Source organism: Hylobates moloch, unplaced genomic scaffold, assembly GCF_009828535.3.
Source record: "Hylobates moloch isolate HMO894 unplaced genomic scaffold, HMol_V3 SCAFFOLD_3, whole genome shotgun sequence".
Classification (NCBI taxonomy): domain Eukaryota; kingdom Metazoa; phylum Chordata; class Mammalia; order Primates; family Hylobatidae; genus Hylobates; species Hylobates moloch.
In genome coordinates, this window is record NW_026652278.1 from 68,965,937 (window position 1) to 68,990,603 (window position 24,667).

At 36.0% G+C, this 24,667-nt stretch overlaps 1 protein-coding gene and 1 pseudogene across 4 annotated transcripts in view; one reads left to right on the forward strand and one right to left on the reverse strand.

Moving 5' to 3' along the window:
- Positions 1-24,667, forward strand: part of ADK (adenosine kinase) — a 584,474-nt gene that overhangs the window by 268,718 nt on the left and 291,089 nt on the right. The gene's annotated exons all lie outside the window — the stretch shown is intronic.
- LOC116478198 (ras-related protein Rab-5C-like) lies at positions 7,717-9,909 on the reverse strand (annotated as a pseudogene).

Consider the following 24,667-nt stretch of genomic DNA (forward strand, 5'->3'; position numbering starts at 1 on the left):
TACTTTGATCTCTTGCTCTTACCTATTTATTGCAAGTGTTATAAAGAGTCTTTTAAGCTTTTGTTCATATATATAAATATATGTATACACATACATTTATATATATATATACACACACACTCACATATATATACACACATATATATATGTAATGCTACCATGTTTGAGGGTCATGAGGGTCAATTCTTTGAAATACTAGTTCTGATTTGGGTGGATGACATGGTACTTGAAGCTTAAAAAAACCATTTGGTAAATTGGTATGAAAAAATGAGAGAACAACATTTTTCCTTTTTGGTACTTAGCAGGAAGGCAAGTTCTTGTATGAACCCATATTTCCTGTTACCCATTTTCAGACCAATATTGGTTTCTCATCTATGTAATAGGGATCTTTTGACTCTAACCTCTTAAATCTATCATGTGTTTTCTTTCTTCACCTTGGAAATAGCTTCTTGAAGCCCCAGACTTCTAGAGCACATTCATATTAACTAACATTGTCCTGGTTTACTAATTAGGGATATTAGTAAATCCTAAATAGTTGAAGACGTTCTGAAAGATATATTGCTGCTTTTTAAAAATTTATTTATCTTGTTCTCTATACAGATTTCTGGCACAAGGTTTTTTTTTTGTTTTTGTTTTTTCAATTGTAGTAAGTCCATGGATGCTTTTCTCTATAACTTTCCCATTTTCCCTTATCACACCCTCACTGTAAACATCTAATTTCTGTCCAGTCTCTCAACTCTTTTCAGCTCTGCTGTCCTAACTAATCATTTTTTGTATTCATCTCTCAAAGTATTTGTTTCTGTCTTCATTCTATAAGTAACCAGATTATTTAAGATTATTTTGTATTACAGAAATAGTAAAAATCAAATAAAATACCAGATGTAGAATAGTCCACCAAAAATATTTTATTTCATCTTTTCCAGAGAGGTACACGTATAATAAAGTAAATGAGCATTATATATTTTATTATTTATCCTCAATAATATTTTTTTCACAGGTATGTTGCTTCTTGTAAGTTTAACTTTTTTAATGTGAAAACTACAATAAACTAAATTAAATTTTAAAAATATTTTACTTACTAAAGTCAACTGATGTTTTCCTGGTAGATTGATAGGCTTCTTGTGGTAGTTTTTAATCATTTGCAAGTTTTGAGCCCACTTCTAAAACTTTTCTCATTGTAAATATGTATTTCCTTTCTTATATTAACTGAGAATTTGTTTTTATAAAAATAAAGTGGGGAATCAGATTCAAGGTGAAATGTTGTAGACTTAGTGCCAGCAATAAGCAGAATTATTTAAAATCATTCAAATATCTTTAATTCCTTTGTTGTCTTTTTCAAAAGCTGTACATTTTAACTACATTAATATAGCTGAAGACTTTTTAAGGCTTAGTTTTCCTTTATAGATATTCCCTAATTTCATTTTTATTTCAGTCTGTCAGGGTTGTGATTATGATGTTTTAAGGTAAACTGTAGTGTTTTCACATCCTCAGATGAACTGAATTGGGACAATACTTTGTAGGAAGTTTTTTATATAGTATGTAGACACATTGGTAAAAATCAATATGTCCACTGGCTTATTAGTTTCACAGGTGCTTCCATAATTCTTAGTGTACTCTTGGGTATTTTAAATTATCATATCCTGACAGCAATCCTGAAACATGCCAGTGTTATAAAGCCTTATTTCTGAGAACTAAAGCAAGGCATCAGCGAACCATATCTGACATGCCATGTTAATTTCCATAACTATCATTTCTGGGAGGTGGTAGGATTTCTAAGGCGTGGAGAATCTCAGTAAATCTACTTAAAAAAAAAAAAAGCAAAATATCTATTTTATTACTGGGTTTCCATTCACGAGCCCTGACTGCTTCAGTCCCACTTGAATAATTTCAAAAATAGTGATAAGCATATTTTTTCTTTTATAGATTATTAAATATTTACTCACGTGCACAATATATCAAAACATTTTGAATTCTATATTCTTAGTGTTGGGTGTTCATGTTGTGAATGAAAACCTCATTCTGTTATCTCATAGCATATTTATATATACAAATAATTTTTGCCTTAAGTAGGAAAGAAACAGCTAAAAGATACATAGGTTATTTTGCTTTTTAAAATTTTAGCAAACTATTCTGTGAATCTTTTGTGTGTTTGGGGCTGTTTGTAGAGGAAAATTTCATCAAGCAACATTTTGGGAACATTGGCCTTTTGTACTCTTTCCTAAATAAACAGAAACTTGTACTCCCCAAAATAAAATGTTTCTTTGTATATTGTTACCTGCAAGTTATTGATAATGGAAGGAACACCTTTTCAATCCTTAGTCCCCTTTCCCCCAACACAGCTTTTAGATTGTAGATAAACTTCCCAGCTCAGTAATTAACTGAGCTCAGTCATTGCACCCTGTATCATGTGATTTTTTTTCCAGTGGAATACATTATTAGAGCACTTACACAGCCAGTCTAGCTGCAGCAGCCCAGGCGGCAACAGCAGTGCCATTTTTCACAAAGAAAATGTTGAACAGGAGCCAAATGTTTGGTGGCAGTCTGTTGCTAGGAAATCAAGGTCCTGAGGCGATTAATGACAAAGCAAGCAATAACAAGAAGGCAGAATTACAGATTTAAAAGAGAAAAAAGTGGTTGGTGTTATAATTACCCAAAGAAATCCGCACTCATTAAATTGGCTGTTTTTATGATTGACTTTAATTGGAGGTTAGCTCAGATATTTAGCTCCTTTCCCACCCCTTTAAACACACACAGGCACATAATCTGTAGAACTGCAGACTTGTTTTTCTAAGCATTGAGAGGAGCTTGCCCTGTAATTTGATCCCCACTGACAGATGCATTTTCTATGCTGCCATTTTGAATTAACCTATTGTAGAACAATTTTCTTCAGCCCTGTTGAATAAAACATCCAGTCTGATTACCTCCGATGGATTTGATAGAGTAAAAGAATGTACTTCTCATTGAAGTAGATTGTTTGCATGGACTCTACTGATTTTGAACTCTGCCAGTAAGCACAATCATTTGTAATAAATTTTCAAAGAAATTTGTGAGGAAAAGGTAATGAGAGTCACCCTTTTATAGTTTAATGTTTGGGCACCTCCATCAAAATAATATAATTCTTATAAGACAGTGTTATTTTTCCAGTAAGCTTTTCACGTGGTTTTAGAAAAAAATTCTAAATCTTCATTTAGACTATTCATATATTTAGGAATAGAGTCTTGTATTTACACTATAAAATGACCATTCTTCCTCCCCAACAACAGTATTTTAGTGCAAGACTCAATATGCAAAGCACTCTATTGCAAAAATATTTTTGGTATGTACAATATTTAAAGTGATTTTAAGATTGGCCTATTTCAATCTTTGAAGTATTTCCCCCCCCAAAGATCCCTTATTTAAATTTTTTAGGGTGTGATAAAGCATATTACTAGAAAAGCATCAATAGGTCTTTCAGGTACAATACCAGAGGAAGCATCACAGTTTATTTACCTTTCAGAAGCTTTAAAAATAAAGTTACATGATGCCTCTGCTCTCCAGATTTCTAATCAAATCCTGGAACAAAAGAGCCAAGCACATTCTATCTGACAATGCACACACTGCTAATCAGATGCCAATGCCAAGCTGTCTGCTTTGTTAAATACTTAGCTTCCTAGAGGCAGGAAGACAGCTGCTATAAGTATGATGAAATTTTGTAGTTCAATCTATTTTTGCTACCCTTGGGCTACCAAGATACTGTTAATTTAGACCACCCCAATTGGTATACTTTAGGGAGTTTTTTAAAGAGTTTGTAATTAAAATGATAAAACATCGTTATTACATTGAAGACCCTCTGTAAGTTTTACATTTGGCAGATACCTACTGAGATAACCCCAGCATGTAATTTACAACGATGTAATGGTTGTAATTGCATTTTAGAAAAAAAGAACTATAGGAAGCAAGTGCTTCCATTAGAAGAGTTTTTAAATCTGCTTCTGTTTCATTTAAATCTACTTCTATCCCCAAATTACTTACCTATAATTGACTATAGCAGCTATAAACCTTAAGATGCTATCTGAATATTTTAAAAAAGTTATCACCCCAGACACTGCCACCAGGGGGAGGAAGCTAAAATCTTAAAGTTCTTAACTGATGATGATACTGCCAGTAGGTAGATTATATTGCTTAGCCCTACATAGTTAACTACTTCCCCCAGATAATACCGCCTTTTGGGACATGATTCTCACAACCTGTAATATGTGAAACCTGTAGACTTAGCACGCTATTAATTGTAAATAAAATGGAAACTTTCACACTCTGGTGGGTTGAGGTCGGGAAGAGGAAGTACAAATAAGCAACCTGGACATTTTTATTGTTTTTCTCTTATCTGTTAGTCTACTTGAAGAGCTATCCTTGAAAGTGAGTGCTTTAGATCTATGAAACTGGGCAGCTATCATACCACATCTATTAAGATCTAATAATCACATAATTAATATAGCAAAATTAATAGACTGTAAGGTAGTTTTCTATTTTTTTGTTACTACACTGTGATTTTGTTTTTAATAAATAGTTTTGGCTTTATTTTAAGCAATTAAAAATTCAAAACATTTTTATGACCAAAGCTTGTAGGTTCCATCCCTGGAAAATATTTTATAAATGCAGAAAGTAGTTGCTTAGGATTGGAATCCAACTCTGTTTACCATGAACAACTTCAAAGTTGATCTCATAATCTTGCACGTTGTGGAATAATACCACGAAAAAGTTAATTAAAGAATTAGATGTTTTTTCTCCTGTCTAGAACTCAATAACTTTTAAGTAGTAACTCTCCCTACAGTTTAACTGTTAAGCAGTAACTCTTCTGACAGTTTTAGGTTTTATTCTGTGAAGACTCATGATTTTTAATTTTTGCATCCTAATGTTTCAGTTATTTCAGGTATTGAAATTACAAATGATGGGAAAGAAAAGTGGTTGACTACAAAGGGGATACAAAAGGCAATTTTTAGGGTGATGTACTGTTCTGTACGGTACTATGGTGGTGGATACGTGATTCTATGCATTTGTTAAAGCCCAAAGAACTGTACATCACAAAGGGTTAATTTTAATGTATGCAGGTTTTTTAAATGTTAGGGATTTCAGGATGGAATGCAAGCTGTAACAAATGAATCTAATTGTATTACAAATGTATGGCATAACTTCACTGAATGGGTGGGGGAAAAGGAGCTGACCTAAGTAACTTTGGAAAATGGTGTTTTGATTGGACAATATAAAGCTAAAGACTAAGAAACACTATAGAAACACTCTATTCTAGTTGGTAAATTTGTTTCTCATAACAGTATGGGTTAACAGTTCTGAACCCCTTTACATGTATCCTGGGATTGAACAAATAAGTAAATGGATGATGAATGGTGGAAGCTAGATTTCTCACTGTCAGGAAGGGATGTTACAGATAAATAAACAAGAGGGGAGAGCCAGAATGAAACCTGTAGTACTGGATTAGAGTTGGAGATACAAGTATTTACTCATGTTTAGCTTAATATATGTAGATGGATAGATGCAGAAATAATTATAGATACATGTGTATATGTGGATTAGTATACATGCATATGTTTCCTAGCTGTGTTTACTGAGAAGGCCTAGAAGCAGTGATACCCCAGTAGCCACAAACACATCCAATGCTCACATCCCAGTTTGTAAATCCTATTCTCCAATAAAAGGATCCAGGACTCCTTTTTTTTTTTTTTTTTTTTTGAGACGGAGTCTCGCTGTCGCCCAGGCTGGAGTGCAGTGGCGCAATCTCGGCTCACTGCAAGCTCCGCCTCCCGGGTTCACGCCATTCTCCTGCCTCAGCCTCCAAGTAGCTGGGACTACAGGCGCCCGCCACCACGCCCGGCTATTTTTTTTTGTATTTTTAGTAGAGACGGGGTTTCACCGTGGTCTCGATCTCCTGACCTCGTGATCCGCCCGCCTCGGCCTCCCAAAGTGCTGGGATTACAAGCGTGAGCCACCGCGCCCGGCCGACTCCTTTTAAATATGGCTGATTCTGAGGCTGGTGATGAGAAAATACAACATAAGCATGGAATATCTTGTAGTGCCAGAAGGCAAGAGATTTCTTAAAAATAATAAAGATTAAGCATGCCAAAAGGGACACATGAGCTAACATGAAAGAACTCTGAGTGACCATAGCTGGAATAATTAGAGCAACAAAATAAAACATGTAGCATTGGATTAAGGATAAATTATTGAGTAAATATACATGAGTTCACAGTGTTATGTATAAATTGTATAAATAAGTAAATGGAGGAGAAGAGATACATATCCCTGACAGAAGAATTCCAAATAACATATTGCCCGCCACCTTCTCCTTGAGAGTATGAGCTGGATTGAGTGAGTCATATCCAAAAATTGAGTTTGGAAGACAGCGAAATACTGACTTGACTATTTCCATTGGAGAAAATTGGTAAACAACTATGTTAACTAAGTGATCAAGGTTAACATCACAAATGGGAAGTCATGTTGATGTGAAGAGGTGGAAACTTCATCTCTCTGATATTCTTTCCCTAAACCTGTAGCCTCAATCTAATCATTAGGAAAACATCAGACAAATCCCAACTGATGGACATTCTACCACATAAGTTGAGCATTCCTGAAAACTGTCAAGGTTGTGAACAATGAAGAAAGACTACGAACATCTCACTGACAAGAAGAGTCTACAGAGTCATGACAAGTAAATGTTACATAGTTTCCTGGATCAGGTCCAGAATAGAAATAGGATATTAGTGTAAAAACTGGTGAAATCTAAATAAAGTCTTGACTTTAGTCAATAATCCACCAACATTGGTTTCTTGGTTTGGACAGATGTACCACATTAATGTAAGATGCTAAGATAGTGACATTAGAACAGATTGGATGAGGGGTACATAGGAAGTCTGTATATTAAACTTGCAATTTTTCTGTATATCTAAATTCCCAAATATAAAAAAAAATTTATTTGAGGTCGATCAATGGGCTGACTATATTGACAAGATACTGATAGGTTACATGTTGAAGAAAACATACAATATAAAATAGAGAAAAAGTCAATTCCATCCCTTCCCACTCCCCCTTTACCTACCTAATCCCCAGTACTCATTATTGTGATTTGGTCAGAACAGGGCTTAGTGCCAGAGGTCACGGTGACTGAGGGTGGAAGAGTTGTGGGCAATGGGTTCATGGCTGTCACAATAATGCTGTGGCAATTCTGTGGTTTCCCAGCTGGGAGTTAGGAGTGGGGAGGGGGCTGCAGCCTGATGACAGCCAGCTGAAGGAAGAGCATACCTCTCCCTTCCCTAGCTGCTCATCACCTGAACCCAAGACCACGCCAAACAAGGTATGGATGCGGATGCTCTTGCTGAGTCTGTTCCGCAAGAGGCAAAGAAAGGGTAGTTGCTCCAACCCCGCCGTCATATACAAGGGTGAGGGGAACAGGAGCATGTGGCTGCTACCAGCAAAGGAAAAGTAGGAGAGCAATAGAAAGGGAAGGAAGTGGGAAGAGCAGAAAATCAATATTATTTAAAAAGTGACCTAAGACTTAAAATTGAATTAGTATTTGTACAGAAAGGTGCAGGTGGAATAACTCACTCTGGCCCTTGATCAGAGATTATATGGAGAAATGATTATATGGAGAAATCATGGTGGCCCCCTTCCCCTGTCCCCAGTGGTGGCCCCAGTTGCTGAGTGCTGTTGGTGAGAATGGATTCCAGTCTAGTCGTTCAGGCAGAGGAAGTGGTTGCAGTGGGCAGGCAAGAGAGGCTCAGTTGCGCAGCACTGGCTCTTGCTGGCTGGGTGGTTCTCAGTTTTGGCCTGGAGCACCAGGTGCACTCTGGGGCTTATTCTTAGGAATCTTCTTAGCTCTCGCCAAGAAAACTTCATTCACGTTCATTGCAGTCTTTGCTGATGTCTCCACAGTCAACTGTCGTTGTCTGCATAGTCCTGTGCTTCGTAGAATTCCAGGGCTCTCTTGCTGGCCAGGTCTGCCTTGTTACCCACAAGTACAGTGACAATGTTGGGGCTGGCCTGCCTCTGTAGCTCCCTCACCCATTTCTTGGCTGGTGCAAATGTATCTTTTTTGGTGATTTCATAGTACGTGGGGGCTGGGCTATGATACTGCTCCTGTCCAGTGCTGCCCCAGATCTCAAACTTGACTATTGTGTCGTCTAAGCAGACAGTCTGTGTAAGGAAGGCTGCTCTGATTATGCTCTCCTGGTACTCTTGAAATTGTCCCTTGATAAAGTGGAGGACAAGGCTGGATTTGGCCACCACAGACTCATTGTTCCCAGTGGCTGGTCCAGTAGGTCGTGTGCTGTGCCTCGCTAACCCGCCACTACCCTTCCAGCTGTTGTGGTACCAGAGAGCATGGGGATGGGAGCCACTGCTATGCAAAGAGTCACTTAGTTGGGAAGGGGGTCTCCAAGACGATGCAAGGGCAGTAGCATTACTTGGGGCTGGGGCTCAGACAGGCTGCGCGTCTCTCCCCCCACCTCTGGTGGTATCTCCAAATAAAAATTTTACTTAAACACAGAGACCATATATGTACTTAAACACCTGTCTAAAGAAATAAAATATGGCTGGGCATGGTGGCTTATGCCTGTAATCCCAGCACAGAGGCCGAGGCAGGAGGATCACCTGAGGTCAAGAGTTCATGACCAGCCTGACCAACATGGAGAAACCCTGCCTCTACTAAAAATACAAAATTAGCCAGGCATGGTGGTGCATGCCTATAATCCCAGCTACTCGGGAGGCTGAGGCAGGAGAATTGCTTGAACCTGGGAGGCGGAGGTTGCGGTGAGCCAAGATCCCCGCCACTGCACTCCAGCCTGGGCAACAAGAGCAAAACTCCGTCTCAAAAAAAAAAAAAAAAAAAAAAAAAAAAAAATTGCCCTGCCTCTCTCTACCCCAGAGGGTAACCATTATCCTAAATTTTATTATTATTATTCACATGCTTTTCTTTATAGCATAACCATATATGTGTCACTAACTGTTCTACTATATCTCATAACCTCTTATATAGTTTCCCTTTTTTGTCATATATGCTATGTTCTGGATAATTTCTTCAGATCTATCTTCTGATATTGGTAATTGTATCTTCAGCAGTGTCTCATATTCTGTTTTACCTGACATTGAATTTTATGTAATAATCATTACTTCCATTTTCATTTCTTCCCCGAAATCAGTTTACTTTATCATTTTGATAAACTCAACTTCATTCTCATATATACAATCCTCTTATTTATTTAAATATATTAAACTTATTTTCTATTTTGTGCCTAGCCTAATATTTAAAGCTTATGCAGTTCTGATTTTGCTGTCTGTTGTTTCCACTGGCTGTTACTCTAACTGCCTTATTTTCCTGTGTGTTAGCTTGTATTCGTTATTTGTGGTGATTTCTGAGACTGAGATGAAGATATGTTTCCAAAGAGAGTATTTACATTTGAATCTGCCAAAAGTCTGGGGATACTGTCAACCTGGGAACACATTCAAATAAATGTTGGGCTTAAAGTCTTGTGGGCTGCAAAGGTAACATGAGTTCCCAGATCCATAAACCTTCATGAGGGTGGGCTTGTGGTTAAATTTTCAGGGAAGATGTATTTACCTGCACCCAGCATCAAGTTTGAAAGAGGTTAATTTCCTTGCTTGTTCCTTCTGCGGGGTAGACATCATTCTATTCAACTCTTACACTAAACGTGTGTAGCTCTTTAGGGTCCCAACTTTATGTGGAGAGTCTAATTAGACTTCATATCTTTAATATACCCTAGAATTCATCCCCTAAACCTTGGGTTCAGTAGTGTCCTGGTAAATATTTTAAAACTGGCTGTCCAGGGCAAAACAAAAATCCTAATTTCTCACATTTTTCTATTTCACACTATGGCTGATTTCATGACACCAACCTGAAGCCATTGAACGTGGAGTTGGGAAAAGATATGTACAGTTAGCTTTCTCGAGCCGACTCCAGTGTATCACTGCCAGTTCTGTACATGGCTGTGAAAACTGAAGCTCAATGCACAGGGCTTGGCATATCCCTCAGAATGAAAGAATCTGAGTGTTTGCCTACCCCCCTGGATTTCCATTTTTACTTTGTTTTAACCTTTTGATTATTCTGTGTCAACTTAGCAATATACTTCAAAAAAAGATTATTTTATTTTCTTTTTATTTTAACCCAGCATTTGTTGTTCTTTTTAGCAAAAGGCCAGTGTTAGGGTACCTATTTAGTCAGAAATAGAAGTCTCTGTTCTTGTTTGTAAGTATAATGTATTATTTTTCTTTTTGGGGAAATATAGAAAGAAGTAGAAGTCTCTGTTCTTGTTTGTAAATTTAATGTATTTTTCTTTTTTGAGAAATAGAGAAGAGTACAGAGAATATGAAAATGACCCATAATCCTATCATATATGTTCATTTTATGTGCATGTATGTCTCTATACATTTTTATATAATTTGCATTATATTATATCTACTATTTCACAATATGATTTTTGTCAATATATAATGAACGTTTGCTCATACCATTAACTATTCCTTTAAAACAGCCCCCATTATATATGAGATTAAACATAAAATGCTGCACCATAGGAATTAGTATAATTGAGAAATTCAGTCTGTATTGCATTTGGAAATAATTTTGTGAAGGTTATTCATGCAGCATTATTAATAATTGCAAAATATTGGAAACCATATAAATGACCAGTTCTAGAAGATTGGTTGAATATACTCTGGAACATACATAATAGACTACTATGTTTATAAAAGCTATCTGTTTTTATAAATATATGGAGTAATTTCCAGGAAATATTACATGAAGCAAAAAGCAGAAACAAATACCCATAGTGCTACTTGTCATACAAGAAAAAGGGAGAATTAAAGAATGTATGTTCAGGAAGGATAAAGCAGAAAGCAATAAAATTAGTTACAAGAGGTAGAAGGGAGAGTGAGGTGGAAGGGATGTGGGAGGGAGGGAGACTTGGATATTGGGGTATACTTTCTGGGCATAGTTTCAACTTTTGAAAGCATGTTGATGTCCAACATATTCGAACAGTTAAATAAAAATGATATCACTGGGACAGGGACCTAAAATTATAAACAAACAAATGAACTTAATTCTTTTTTTTGTTTGTTTTTCTTTTTACTTATCTTTTTTTTAATTCTACTTTAAGTTCTAGGATACATGTGCAGAGTGTACAGGTTTGTTACATAGGTATACATGTGCCATGGTGGTTTGCTGCACCCATCAACCATCATCTACATTAGGTATTTCACCTAATGCTATCCCTCCCCTAACCCCCCAACCCTCAACAGGCCCCTGTGTGTTATGTTCCCTTCCCTGTGTCCATGTCTTCTCATTGATAAACTCAATTTTAAAGTAAAATGAATACTATATCCATACCGAAGGGGGATAAAGGAGAAAGAAATGAAGGAAGAAATGAGGACTAATTTACGAACACCAGATTCAACTATATGTCCTTAGCTTGGGGTGGGTGGGAGAGAAATGAAGAATTGCAAACAAATCCTGAACTCATTTTTGTATGTTTATTTATTTATTTTATTTTATTTATTTATGAGACGGAGTCTGGCTCTGTCGCCTAGGCTGGAGTGCAGTGGCGCGATCTCAGCTCACTGCAAGCCTTCACCTCCTGGGTTCACGCCATTCTCCTGCCTTAGCTTCCCGAGTAGCTGGGAATATAGGCGCCCGCCACCACGCCCGGCTAATTTTTTGTATTTTTAATAGAGACGGGGTTTCACCGTGTTAGCCAGGATGGTCTCGATCTCCTGACCTGTGATCCACCCGCCTCGGCTTCCCAAAGTGCTGAGATTACAGGCTTGAGCCACCGCGCCCGGCCTGTAGGTTTATTTTAATGGTGTGGGTAAACTAAATCAGAGACTATTTTGAGCAAATGAGTGAGCCTGGGTTCTCACTATGGAAAAAGGGACAAACATATAGACAGGAGGAAGACAGGTAAGAACTCTGTGTAGAGGAATTGGCTTGGAGGTGTCTGTGTAAATATGGACATTTCTGTGTGTGTATGTATCTGTTGATGTGTGTGCATGTATTTTTGTGTATGTATATGTATATGTGTGTGTGTGTATGTGTATGAAGAGACATTCACATATTTCTTAGCTCTATTGCTGAAAGAGCAAAGGAGCAAAGTCATAAAAGTAGTAGTGACACACCTAGCGTTATTTCCCACTGTTAGTTTCCTAAGGCTGCTGTAATAAATTACCACAAACTTAACAGAAATTTATTCTTTCATAGTTCAGGAGGCCAGAGCTCCAAACCGAAGGTGTTTGTGGGGTTGGTTCCTTCTTGGGAAGGCAGAGGGAGAACCTGTCCATGCCTGTCTCCTAGCTTCTGGTGGTTGTGCATAATCCTTGGAGCTTGATGGTTTGTGACAGTATAACTTCAATTCCTGCCTTCATTGTCATATGACATTCACCCTATGTTTATCTGTCCAAATTTTACTCTTTTTATCAGAGTAATCCACTCATTAGGGCCCACTCTAGTTCATTGTGACCTTATCTTAACTTCCAAAGACCCTGTTTCTAAATAAGCTAACGTTTATGATTTTTTGAGGAGCACAGTTCAGTCCCTAATGCCTACTAAAACTAAAGCTCTTCACTCAAATGACTGGCTTCAGTCCGGGGCAGGGTAGGTACAAGATGAACCTAGAACATGTTGTAATGCCAAAAAGTAAGGAAATGCTAAAAAGTAAGATAAGTTGTTTGTTAAGTATACAGAATCTAGCTTGAAGAGTTCCCCACTGGTAAAATCTAGGACAATTTAAGCATCAAATAATTAAATACAGTAATGAATTATAAGCTTTTGGAAATAAAGAATTTTATAAGACCATTCCAATCACTGATGGGTGGATGGATAGAAAATGAAGATAGTTTGCTTACAATGGCATGCCGAAAGTTGACCAGCAAATGTGGAGGTTGTGCTAGAGTTGGGAAAAAACAAAACGAGAAAACCTCATTTTGCAGTCATCATGTTAAAGATTAGATAAGGCAAAAATCATCAACGGTTGTAACATCTAAGAGGACAGATATGTCGACAAAGAACAGAATATTTACATGGTCTTGAAATGTTGTATGGGAGAAGAGAAAAACAGCAACAATGCAGTGGAGAAATCAGACAACACAGTGACAGGGTGATCACAATGATCACCTCCAGTGAGAGTCAAATGAACATTGTTTGCCTCCTTATGTGTTTATCTGTCCCTGAGAAGTACACAACATTATCTATGCAGTTTCTGGCCCAGAATGCATCTCAACTCAATCACAAGAGAATATTATGCATACATACAGAAAAAGAAAGAATACAACTGAACATAGATGATAAAGAAAATGAGGTAAAAATGTGACAACAGATGAAAATGGATAAAGGTATTTTCTGTGTTTTTATTTTTGGAACTTTTTGTACACTGAAATGATTGCCAGTGGAAAAGTTTAGATAAATTGTCCTAAAGTTACAGAGAACTTGGAGGGAAAACATCTTAAAGTAGACTAATAGTGGAGAGTCATAAAAGACACTTAGCAAATCTTCTTAGTTGAAAATTATTCAAACTATTCAATTAGGAAACTGATTTTGTGCTAATTATGAAATGCATTATTACATTGGCCTTATGTCTCTTACAACATTAAATTATGTTACCTAGAATCAATTTGAGATTCAACACATAATAGTAGTTTAATATAGTGAAGTTATAACTTGCAACAAACTATCCCAATTTTAAGAATTAATTCTGAGCAATTTTTGTATGCATGAAAAAGATTGTTAGAATTATTTGCAGACACTTGCATATTCTTTAGTCAAGTGGTCTTATTACCATCATTCATATCTGCCGTGGGAGTAGGGAAGGAAGATGTTTAAAAAATATCTATCAGTTCTTTCAGTCAAGTTAGGTGTAATATTAATAGACTTTGAGCTAAGAGAGTTTTCATGACCGGAAGAGCAGCAGGAACTGTCTAATATAGAAAATGTTTATGGTATGCCATAATCAGTTATACAAATACAAAAGGAAAAAATGTTTGACTAGTGATACTCTCAAACTTGGATATCCAGAAGAGTGATTCTATCAGTACACTAAAAGCAAATTCATCTATCAGGAGCTTTCATGTTTTCATTCAACAAGTATTTATCCAGTGCCTATTATGTACCAGATAGTGTTATACTGTGAATCGGGAGCATATGTTAAAATAGACAGTATAGCAGACATTATTCTCTGAAATTATTAACGATAATAGCTAATACTCATATGATACTTACTCTGGGCCACATACCATTCTAAGATCTTTACATATAGTAATTCCTTTACCTCAAACAACCTGATTAGATTGGTACTATTATTACCTCTATTTTACTGATGAAGAAACAGAGGCACAGACGTGTTAACTTTCTCCAGGTTTCACAGCTAAAAGTAGCAGACCCAGGATTTTGAATCCATCAGACTGGCTTGTGTCCAAGCTTTTTTTAATTAATTTTTTTTATTTTGAGATAATTTGTAGATTCATATGAAGTTGTAATATAATACAGAGAGATCTCATGTACTTTTTACTCAGTTTCTCTTGAGGTAACTTCTTGCAAAACTATAGAAACATATCATAACCATCATATTGACACTGATATAGTCAAGGCTCCAAATATATCTGTCACCACAGTGATCCTTCATGTTGCCCACCCACTTCCCTCTGTTCATCTATTGAAAGACATCTTGGTTGTTTCCAGTTTGGAGCTATTACAGATAAAGGTGCTGTGAATATTTGCACATAAGTTTTTGTATGAACACCAATTTTTGGCTGGGCGCAATGGCTCACACCTGTAATCCCAGCACTTTAGGAGGCCGAGATGGGAGAATTGCTTGAGGCCAGAAGTTCATGACCAGCCTGGTCAACATAACAAGACCCCATCTCATTTTATAAAAATAAAAAATTATTTTTTAAAAAGAACATCGATTTTCATTTCTTTAGGCTGCTTCTAAGCTTTTAATTCTTACATTCTACCACCTCTCAATATATACTAGGGAATAAATAGTAGAGAATGACTTGATGGTTAAGTTGACATTCAGAAGAGGCCCGAAGGAAGTGAAGAAAAAAGCCATACAGCTGTTTGGGGAAAGCACATTTCAAGCAGAGGGGACAAGTGCAGAGGCCTTAAGAAGGAAATATGCCTGGAGTGTTTGAGACAGAGCAAGGCGGGTGGAAGGAGATGGGTTCTACAAGGAGCTATGAGCCAGGTCTATAAGATGTGGCTACTATATAGAAAATAGATGGTGGTTGGGCAAGTGTTGAAGCACGGGGAACTATTAAGAGGCTGCCCACGTGAGAGATGATGGTAGCTTAGACTTATGGTGGAAGTGTTAAAGATGGTTCAGATTCTAGATATATTTGGAAGAAGAGCTCACAAAAATTTTTCTGATGGGCTGACAGTTGAATATGAGAAAAGGAAAGGAGGCAAGAATGATTCCATTTACCAGGTTCCAAGAGAATGATTATAAAAACCAATAGATTGCCTTATTTATTTATAGTAGGAAATCTAGTTATCACATGGGCCCAAATGTTTGTGTCTGCTTAATCCGCATATCTGTTTCTTTAGGCAAGCTTGCATTGGAATGTAATGGCAACTACAGTCAGGATAATGGGACTTGAATAAATCAATCTTTAAATGCATCTGAGGCTGGGCATGGTGGCTCACGCCTGTAATCCCAACACTTTGGGAGGCTGAGGTGGGCAGATCACTTGAGGTCAGGAGTTTGAGACCAGCATGCCCAACATGGTGAAATCTCATCTCCACTAAAAATACAAAAATTAGCCAGGTGTGGTGGCTGGCACCTGTAATCTCAGTTGCTCGGGAGGCTGAGGCATGATAATTGCTTGAACCCAGGAGGTGGAGGTTGCAGTGAGCCTAGATTGTGCCACTGTTCTCCAGCCTGGGCAACAGAGCAAGACTCCATCTCCAATCAATCAATCAATCAATCAATCAGTAAGATACATTTCACTCTAGCCTGGGCAACAGAACAAGACTCTATCTCAATCAATCAATCAATAAGATACATTTATCTCTTTAGTAGGGACCTGAAAAAATTAAATTCCATAGACAAAAGGCTTCCTGACCTCTTCTTTAATAAGTAGTGTTGGCCAGATGCAGTGGCTCATGCTTATAATTCCAGCACTTTAGGAGGCAAAGGCAGGAGGATCCCTGAGGCCAAGAATTTAAGACCAGCCTGGTCAACATAACAAGTCCCTGTCTCTACCAAAATAATAATATTTAGACATGGTGGCTTGTGCCTGAGGTCCCAGCTACTCGAGAGGCTGAGGTGGGAGGCTCCCTTGAGCCCGGGGAGTCAAGCCTGCAGTGATCCGTGGTTGCACCACTGCACTCCAGCCTGAGCAACAGAATTTTTATTTTTTTTTTAAAGTAGCACAAACATTTGCTTTTGTTTCTCTTTCATAATGCACCAACACTACCCTAACCCCCAGCATAATCCTTCTGTAGATTTGTTAATATATTCAGACAGGACATATTCCATATCTGATCCTACTTAGTGGGTTGATGGTTGACTAAAAGGCAGTATTAATATCTGTTATTTCCATGCTATTGAGGGATATCTCACATTGATCATCCTTATATTGGCAATAGAGATAAATGATTATGGTATTTTTTTCATTTAGATAAATTTAGCACTGCTGTTAGTATTATTGAAACTTAGTTTAGGAATGTATCATTTATCTATAATCGTTTATTGCCGAAGTGAACCCTTCTTTAAATTTTCCTCTTCCAAATATTGATGTAGTTCTTTCTTTCTTCATCAGTTCCATGAATACAATTCAATTTTCTTCATGACACGGGATCATCATCTATAACGTCTGTTACTTATAGGACTATTCTGTGAGTCTCTTCAAGTGTATACATTTATTTGCTTTTATTTTAAGTTACTCAAATTGTTATATATTTTGAGTACTTATATATACATTTTAATAATTTTACCAGCTCTGGAGCTGGTAGTGTTTCATCTTCAACCTCCTTTTTAAATTACTTCTAATTTCTTAGGGTGGGAAAAATCTAATTCATTAGATTGAATTTTTAGAAAAGAGTAGATAAACTGATGTCTAAATATTTAGGTATTTGTCTATTCTGGAACCTTTTTGCTTCATGATTTTTCTTTTTTACTTTGCATTCCTGAGATTTCCTTTCATGAACTGGAAGGCTTTACTTTACAAAGTGACTCAGCAGTAGCTCTATGTATCTTTTAGTTGGAAATGCCTTTGGCTCTGTGCGTGCAAACACTGCCCATTAATTAGCAAACCAACGTAGAATCATCTGTTGATGACAAAATTACCAAAATGGATCATACATAAGTGTTTATACTGCAAAGAGTGTATCAGAAATGTCATAATCTCATTCATTAAGAAATTTACATACACACCAGATTTTAGAGTGCTCATTCATGATGAATGTCTACTTCCACACTGTTTGTTTGGAAACATTCAATAGCCAGTCTTGAATTAAAAAAATTTAATTGAATGCTTAAAGAATTACAAGTGTTCCTTTCCTTGGCTCTAATGCTAACCAAAGTGCTTTTCTAAACTGCTAAGAATGGACTGAAGATTCTGCTGAGGGCTGTAGATACTTATCTGCCTAATTGAGCCATCATTTGTTGACATGAAGAAAACCACGTGACCTACTTTAATGCATTTCTCAGTAGCAGCAGGAGGCTAGAATGTAGTTCATCCAACAGTAAAACTAGCAGCAGTATTATTAGACATGTGAAAATAGCATTGGTTATGGGATGATTTTCGTAAAGTAAGAATAGTAATATAAAAATATATAGTCATGATATAAACAGTATAGAGTGATTTTTTTATTTTCAAAATTATTTGAATCCAATAATCATTTAAGTCAGTCATTCAGTAACTATTTACCAATGTTTACAGTTGCCAGCTATATTAAAGGAATTGTTGACTTGCCAAAGTTGATTCATATGAGAGTAACAGTGGTAAAATTTGAAACTGGTATGGATTGCTAAAACAATGAAGTACTTTGAGTACGCAGGGAATTACTATGATCAAAACTATGCTGGATACATTAATTTGACCATGTGTCTTTAAATTGGAGGTGAGGAAGATTAGTTACAGATACATTAATTAGAAAGGTGTTATATTAGTCTAGGTTGAGGCTGATATAAGTAAGAAAGTAGGAAAGGATGCAAAGGCCCTTGGAAATGAGTATTTGTCTGTGGTGGAGTAAAATGAGGTAGAAGTTACCCTTTTACATGACTTGAGAGAATCATGGCTCCTTTAGTAAATCCAGAGGAAGAAATGATTGTCTATGTACATAATGAGTTTGGAATACAGGAAGAATGCTGAAAATAACATCTTAAGGAATGCTTCCTAAATAGTGAAGAAAGAAATTAATATCAACAGAAGAGACAGAAAAGGATGGTTATGAAAGATAGGAGGTCATCGCTGTCTAAAATGACTAATGGATTTTGATTACACCACTGGTGATAGAAAAAAAATTATCAGAGAAAAGTATAGTCTGAGAACTATTTGATCTTGGTCTGTAATGAATGAAATATAAAATTTGAGACTATTTGGAAACTGTTTAACAAGTTTACACCCCCTTCCAGCAAATACAAAATTATAACAAATTTAAAGATGTTAATTGGTTTTTATTTGCAATTCTAGAATCGGACAACAACCTCATTCTATTAAATAGAATGAATATTCCAGTAAGCTGAGCAGAGGAAGTTGACTTTATAGACAGAAAAGGGCTGAGGAAAGCAAAAACAGAAAACAAAACGTGGATTGGTATTTCCAAAGTTACTTTTCTTATAAAGGTTAAAGCAGAGGGGACTTCTTTATACCAGCTAAAACTGGTCTGTTTGGGGATCTGGCTATTATCTGTTTCTCCTGATTTCTTGGAAAGTAAGATAAACAACTATGTTTTAGCTTAGTGATGTGGAACATCAGCTTGAGTGACTCCATTTTGGTTTGGTCTGGTGGGCTTAGTGCAGGAGCTCAGTCCAAACTAATGGGATCCTATACATTTTGTTTAACACTGCCAACATCCTGGTGCACGATCATCAGATTTCTGATTGAACAGGGAATGGACGACTTTGAATGTTGGAGAGCACCTGTGGTGAGTTGCTTATATATAATCTGTAAACTAGTTATGCACAATAGCACTGTATATGGGTCTGTGTTGGACTAGAGGATAAAAAATAACTTGGCCTTCACCTCAGAGAGTTTAAGAATCACTATACCATCAGAAAGATGGTACTAGTAGGCAGATTACATCGAGTGAAGACTGTTGGGTGAGAGGGAAGGTTTGCTTAAAGATATAAGAGATTTGAGTTTGTATATTGTCTAAGGAAGATATGATAGAACAGAAGACTGATAATGCAGTGTGGAAGAGTGATAACTACTAGATGGAACTGAGATCAAAGGTTTATAGATGAAGACTTTATCCTTGGAAAAATACATTTACATTTATTTAATGTTTAGTTTTTAAATTAGATATTATGTAACTTGAGCCTCACAGTAATCCTATGAATTAGGTGACATATGCTTGGTATAATTCATCCCCCTTTACATGTAAGAAAATTGAGACACAAAAAATGTTGTGTGTTATCCACAGTCATGTGGTTAGTAAATGGGGAGACATTTTCATGCCCAGTTCATAAAGGCAGAAAAAAAAATACTTGAAGAAAAAATGGCAAAAAACAGTCCAAATTTATTGAAAAACATGTGTTTATACATCTAGGAAGCTCTTTGAACACCAAGTAGGATAAATGCAAAGAGATACACACCTGGCCTCATAATAGTCAAAATCTTGACTATTTGACAAGGACAAAAGGAAAATCTTAAACTCAGCAAATCACGACAGGGGAACACGAAATTAACAGCTTACTTCTCACCGGTACCAATGAAGCCAGAAGGTAATGAGATAACATATTTAAAGTGCTGAAAGAAAAAAATTATCAGCAAATAACCTTATGTCCAGCAAAAATATGTCAAAAATGAAATGAAATATTTTCCTAGATAAGCAAGTCTAAGAGTGTTCGTTGCTGGAACATCTGCCTTACCAAGAAATACTAAAGAAAATTCTTTAAGCTGAAATTAAATGACAACAGATAGCAATTTAAATCTATACACAAAAAACAAAGAGCATCAATAAAGGTAATTATGTAAGTAATTACAAAAGACAGTATAGTGACATATTTCTTCACTATTCTCTCAACTCATTTAAAAGCAAATGCATATAACAATATGTATTTAATTGTATTTTGGCCCTATGACTTATTAGAATGTAATATATATGATGATAACAGCAGAAAGGAGGTGCATGGCAACAAAGCTCTTGAAGTGAGTAAGAAAAGGACACCAGATGGTAAACTAAATTCACAAGATGAAATGAAGAAAATCAGAATGGTAAATAAGAAGATTAATATAATAAACTCTTTAAATGCTTGTAGTCCCAGCTACTTGGGAGGCTGAGGCAGGAGAATCGCTTGAACCTGGGAGGTGGAGGTTGCAGTGAGCCAAGATCATGCCACTATGCTCCAGCCTGGAAATCATAAGGAATAGAAAATATATTTACTATTCATTAAGTGGAATTGAATCATCATAAAGGTCTTCATCCTCTTAGTCTTCATTTACTGTCTCCAAAAAAAAGAAAAGTTTCCATGACTCTTAAGTAGATTATTATAAATTAAGATGTATATTGTAACCCTTAGGGCAACTAATGAGAAAATAACAAAAAATTCTAGTTAAAAAATTATGAAAATGCCCCTATAAATGTGCTTAACTGATTTTTGACAAAGGTATAAAGCCAACTAATTGGTGAAAAGATAGCCTTTTCAAAATGTTGCAACATGACATCAAAAGTGAAAAGTGGCCAAAAGACCAAAAAGTGAACCTTGACCTGATAGAAAAATCAAGTAAATGGATCACAGACTTAAATGTAAAATGATAAAACTTTTATGAAAAACATAGGAGACAATCTTAGGATCAAGGGGTAATGAAATTTCTACTGAAAATTGTAGTAGCCACAGCAAATAAGCAATAAATAGAAATGGCATTAAGATTGGAAAGAAGTGAAACTACTCCTATTTGTAGATGACGTTTTGCATATAGAAAATCTTAAGGAATCCACTAAGAAAAATAAAGGAGGACAGGTAGTGATAAATACAAAAACGGAAAGTAATAAAATAGAAAACAAGAAAATAGAATTAAATCTAAAGCCTTTTTAAATAAAATTAACAAAATAGTCAAAGTGGTCATAACACTAAGCAAGTGAAAAAAGAAAAGATAGAAGCAATATTATAAGTGAAAAACAATGTTTAATCAGTAAACAATTCTAAGAAGAAATTTGAACCAATAAAAGTTTGACAAAATCTGAAGTTCTGTAATTTGTTTATATATTTTTGGTATTTATGTATTTATTGTCATAGGTTTCTTAGTTAGATTCATGGCCAAAAGTACCATCCAAAAAACTATTTCCAAATGTATATTTTTAGCGCATACCTCTTTTCTGATCTCCAAACTTAATGACCAACTAGTTATTTTGATTATTATATGCAAATAGACATCTTAATATACAGTGTCAATCCTGTTTCTCTTATGTTTAATACATCTCTGTATATGGTACCACTGTAGGGTTTGACTCATGTGCCCTAGCCAAACCCTAGGAGTCATCCTTGATTTTTTCTTTTCCTTCAATAAGTCCCTGTCTTTATATCTGGAACCCATTTACTCTTCTTTTATCAGCAATTACCATTCTATTACAGAGCATTAGTATTTTTCTCCTGCCCTACTGCTATAGCCTCCTGACTGATCTCCTTTTACTTTTTAACCCTTTCAAACCATTCTCCACAGAAGAGCTGGAGTGGCCTTTTAAAAATGCAAACCAGCATAAAACATTTTGATGTTTAAATCCCTCTCATGGCTGCCAATGATTGCTCATAGAATAAACTCCAAACTTTCTGCCATGGTGTATAAAGCCCTATATGTCTTACATGGCTTTCCTCCTACGTGTCAAATATCATCTTATTCTAGTTCTTTCTCATTGATTATTCCTTTAACAACCAAGCCCTTTTCCTTCGAAAGTCCTTCACTCTTACTCCTTCCTGGAATGCTCTTCACTGTTTTCTAAGGGCTGACTCATGTATAACCTTCAACATTCAACTCAAATGCCATCCTCTTAGAGAGTCATTTTCTGGTTAGCTATCTAAAATAGCTTTCCCTGTTCCTCCATGAGCTATTTTCATAATATCCCTCCAACCCCCACCTTATATAACCATGCTTGTCTCCTTTGTTGCAGTTATCTCCATTTGGTAATTAACTTGTTTAAACCCTCCTAGAATGCCAGCTAATAAGAAGGTAAGGTCCTTGCCTCTCTCTCTCTCTCTTTTTTTTTTTTTTTTTTTTTTTGAGGCAGTCTCCCCTGTCACCCAGGCTGGAGTGCAATGGTGCCATCTCAGCTCACTGCAACCTCCACCTCCCGAGTTCAAGCGATTCTCCTGCCTCAGCCTCTTGAGTAGCTGGAATTACAGGTGCCCACCACCACATCCGGCAATTTTTTTTTTTTAATCTTTAGTAGAGACAGGGTTTTACCGTGTTAGCCAGAGTGGTCTCGAACTCCTGACCTCGTGATCCACCCGCCTCGGCCTCCCAAAGTACTGGGATTACAGGCATGAGCCACTGCGCCCGGCCTTGCCTCTCTTAATAGCCATATTACCTCTGGCAACTAGCATAGTGCCTGGTATTTATTATGCTCAGTATGCATCTGTTGAATATTATTATTTTGTATACTCTATAGTGATGAGCATGTTGTAAGCAACCCGATATGCATAAATTGATAGATGGTGTTCTCTCTCTAAATTTTCTTTACTGTTTTCATGGTGGGTTCATTTCCTCCTTTACCCCCTCTTTTTAGGTTGTATAATCATTAGTTTTATTTTCATCCCTGATTTTATATGGATATGTTTCAATGCATACAGTTAATATTCTTTTCCTCCTAATTATCTATTATATATATCATCTTCAGTATCATCACCATTCAAAAACTCTTTTATATGTTCTAGATAATGTGGCCTGTTTTTTATGTTAGACTACCTGATAAGGTGTCAACTGAATTCACTGCCTTTGATCTACATTCTGAACCAAAATTTAATTCTAGAGTTTGTAGTCAGCATTTTCCCAAATGTGTAAAACTGTAATCCTTCATAAAATGTCATATGTAAAAGAGTAAGCAATTCTGTGTATACTAAAAGGTGAGAAAGTTATTATTTTAGCTTTCACTGGTAAGACTTAAAGTAAGTTTATCAAAAAGGATTATAGAAAGAACAGATTTATAGCAACTATCTGATATATGACCAGAATCCTTATGTTCCACTGAAACAGACTTGCCCTAGGCTTTCTAGAGCATAATGCCCTTAGCAAGTAGCTTTCAACATCTTTTTCAGGAAGCAATATTTTCCTTCAGTAAAAGGGTCACTGTACTGTTTTTCTTTTTCCTTCTCCTGTCTTATCTTTTGAGTTCAGGAAGTACTTTAAATTTACAGGCAGCTTTGAAGACATGAAGCAAGTTCAGCCCTAGAAGTATTTCCTGTTATGGCATTAATCTAATTCCATGAAAGTAGAACTGATTTTTCATCTGTAAAGTAGATAAAGTGCCTAGAGCAGCCGACCATTATTCTGGGTTATCATGATAAAGAGGCTTAGTTTTGACACGAAAGAGTTTATCAGCCTACCCAGTGGAAGATTTCATCCTTTTTGTTGAAAGATATATTAATGGATTATAATCTGTCTTGGCTTCCAAAAGAAAGTTCACCTTTATATTGAAAATGATTAGTTAAATCAGTAAATATTTTCCTGAATATACATTTTATAATATACGATAAATCAAGCAAACATTCTAGGGATATCGCATATAATTAAATATCTAATGTTAAATCATTTTATGTTATTTTAATGTTTAAATTATTGTCTCAATTTGAAATAATCACAGATTTTCCTTATAAACCAATTTAATTTTAACATATAGACTAGCATAATTTCTGGTAGGCATATATGCTTCGTTTTAGAAGCCCCTCTTATTAGGTTATGTAATTTCTCCTTACAACTTATAATGTAGAAATAGTTTTCTTATAATAAGGTATTTCTCTTAATAGTTAATAATTAAACTTAGTTGATTATTTTAAATATATGGTACATACAAATAATATATAATTCAAAAGCTATAATATATTTTTCCTATCCCTATTTCCTGGTTCCTCTCTAAGCTAAGGCATTAAGACTAATCCTAGTGGCTTAGTGTTGTTTAAAGAATTTTTTTATTCGAAAATTGATTCCACATTGGACATATTTACAATATTTCCTTGAATAATAATAGCTTACCACATAGTAATACATTACATATTTAGTTCTCTCAGTTGCTTTCTGAGTTAAATTCTGTTATCCACTTGAAAAATGCAGGAACTCAAGGTTAGAGAGGTTAAATAATTGGCTAAAATTCGCCCGGCTGATAAGTGACAGATTTGGGCTGGAACTCAGGTCCTCTAATACCAGAGCCTATATTCATAGCCCATACTGTAGGATTATAGAAATAAAGTTATTCCCAGTTGTGCCTTTTATACTTGAAAAGAACAAAAGATTCCACTGA